This window comes from Hemibagrus wyckioides, linkage group LG21, assembly GCF_019097595.1.
Source record: "Hemibagrus wyckioides isolate EC202008001 linkage group LG21, SWU_Hwy_1.0, whole genome shotgun sequence".
NCBI classification, from domain to species: Eukaryota; Metazoa; Chordata; class Actinopteri; order Siluriformes; family Bagridae; genus Hemibagrus; species Hemibagrus wyckioides.
Window position 1 is genome coordinate 12172883 of NC_080730.1, and position 3073 is coordinate 12175955.

Genomic DNA, 3073 nt, shown 5'->3' on the forward strand with positions numbered 1-3073 from the left:
ACACAGTGATACTGCATAATACGTCAGATTGAATGATTTATGAATAACATATTCATTGATTAATGGGCATTTTATTTAAATTTTTCCTTTTAATTTTATGTTTAATTTTAAATGATTACACTTTAAAAAAAACAAAAAGGTCTGTAACAAACTTCATTTGAATGTAGTTCAAAAACTTTAACTAAATTCTTCAGTGAGCATAATTTTTTTTGTTGTTTTTAATATTAACCTTCTAGACTAACATTTGTGTATAAGTGTTTTGTAGTGTACAAATAAAATGTGCAAGCTCATGTGCAAACTATAGTGTTTCATGAACTACTGTTCGGGGCAGTAACATGTTACATTTACTTCTTGTGCATATTTTATGTACAGTATATGTTGATTAGCAAATGACCAAAAGAAAAACTGATATGAATTAGATGTGTTTAAATGATTCTGGTGTTATTTTATTGTTTGTTGCCTCATTATCATTATGTTTGTAAGGAGTTAGCATGTTTCATGTGCACTGACTGTACTTTATACAAGAACATTCTTGAGACAAATGTGAGGCCATATGTCCAGCAGCTTAAGCTGGGCCAAAATTGGGTCATGCAACAGAACTTTGATTTCAAGTACACCAGCATATTGACCTCTGAATTGTTAAAGACACAGAAAATCAAGGTGTTGGGATGGCAAAGTCCAAAGTACAGGGCTTAGTCCCAGTGATATGCTGTGGCAGGACTTTAAGAGAGATGTACATAAATGAATGCTGTTAAAATTTCACTGTTAATGTAACAATTTGTAGTGCTTAAAAAGAACATGTTCAATGTAAATCATTACACTAATTAGTAATTGTAAACAATGACACTGGGTGTGTTTAAGTTTCTTATTAAAATGTCAGTTTTGTCATTAAAATAATCTTGCTAGTGTTTTCTAATTAATCATTTTACTTATTAAAAGATTCTGCCCATGCTTTACCATTTTGATGGTAAAATGTACAAGTCACAGAAACATTTCTTCATTCATCCTGACATGTTAGGGAAACAATCAGTAGCAATATAGGGGCAAAACACAGAAAAAAAACCCAGAAGCAGACATGAGCATTGTAGATTCGTGACATTGTGATGATGTATCACTGTTCACGTCATGGACAGCTTAGACATTTCCCCATCTGACCATAAAAGGTTGACCATAAAGGACTGTTTCTATGTTTATGTTTTGGTTTTCCAGATGTGCCTTGTCCCACCTGAGCTATTGTTCTGTTCCTGCCTTTTTGCCCTCACCTGTGTCCCATGGTTCCCTGATTCTTTGTCTATTTGTCTAATTTGTCATTAATGTTTTCCTTTGTTGAGTCTTCATCAAGATGTTGTGTACATCTGTTTCTGCATGTTTCCATTTCCATGCTAGGCTAAAAACTAACCCTAGGCAGCTGGCTCTCCTATCCATTCTACTTTCAAACCGACTCCAGTTGACCACAAGGGGGGGTTTAGAGACTGCTGCATCTTTATTTTTACAGAGTCATGGCTCAGCGACAGAGTTCTGGACGCTGCCATTCAGCTAGACAGGCTCACCTTCTTTTGTGCTGAGAGAAAGGCAGTTCTGTACGTTAAGGTTTGTGGTGGTGGCGTGTGGGAATTCACCACTGTTCTACACTGGAGTGTACATTCCCCGCAGCGCTAAATGCTAAAGAGGCACTATGCTCACTTCTTTGAAATACATACATTTTTCAACTTTCGATACTTGTACATTATATACATATGTGCAAATGTGTAATCAGGAGCTTTTGAGTTTAAACATAAATTCCTTTCTGCCGAAGCCATTAAATGTCCAATAATAGGGACCTGAGTGCAAAAAATGACAGCAGTTCAAAGCCACCTCAATGATCTTAAAAGGTGACAGACATGAGGGCATCCTAGGAAATAAAGTAGGCAGCCACTCTACCTTCAACAAACCTGAGTGAACACATGAGATTACGGGGGTGACAGCATCCAAACATCCCAGTTCTCCAAAACTCACTTTTTCTAATTTGCCTTTGAAGATGGACCTTATACAGCTCATTTTCAGGCAGCAATCCCCTACCTTAAGGGGACTATGACAAAGTTTTCATATGATACAACATCTTATTTTTAAAAAAGGAACACATTGTTTGTTATACCTCCATGGGCCTCTCAGCATCTTCACTGTCTACCTCTCTCACAGCAGAAGTGGTCTCTTTATTTTGAGTCTATTGTCCAAATATCAATGTTGTTTGGTTTAGCAAACTGAAGCAATACCTGGAGACAACTGTTGCAGTGTGTTAGGTAGTAAGATGCTCAGTGTACATAGTCATGTGAAAAAATTAGGACACCCCATTAAATATTCAGTTCTTTATTAAGAAATGACATGTCAATTTCTGATCTTGTTTTAATTTGTTAGTTAACTTGTTTTAATTTACACTGTAAAAAATTATTCTGTGTTTTAGTCAGGTCCACAAGTAAAATCATGTCCTGTCCACTTGCAGAGTGTCTCACTACACAGTAGGATCAATATTCTGTGCCAGAAACTCTACGTCATGATGACGTTCTATTTTAATGAATTTGAGACAGACGCGCCATCCGCCAAAATCTCAAGAAGAGGACGACATCAATGCTACTCTGCTGCAAGCCATTACTTCTCTGACTGCTCGCTTTGATTCACAAGATGAAAAGTTAGAAGAAATGGCGAATCAAATGCGAAGAAACAGCATCATGATAGCAGAGATCTCCAAAGCTGTTGAATGTAACTTAGCTGAAATCAAAGTCTGTAAAGAAAATTGCCTAAAGATGAGCATATCGGTCCTGGGTCTAACTGCTGCACAGAACGACCTGGAAAGTAGAACATCAGAACTTGAGCGATATAGGAGAAGATGGAATCTCCGGATCAACGGAATGAAGGAGAGGTCTGAAGAAGATCCTCACAGGGAAGTGATTGACATGCTTGCAGAGACTGCACCGCAATTGATGCAGAAATTAAATGATATTATTGACACAGTGCACCGGATTGGTAAGAAGGAAAATCAATCCATGGAGTCAGATTTGTGGAAGACTTTACGAAGAAGGACAGAAACGCCCGTGCT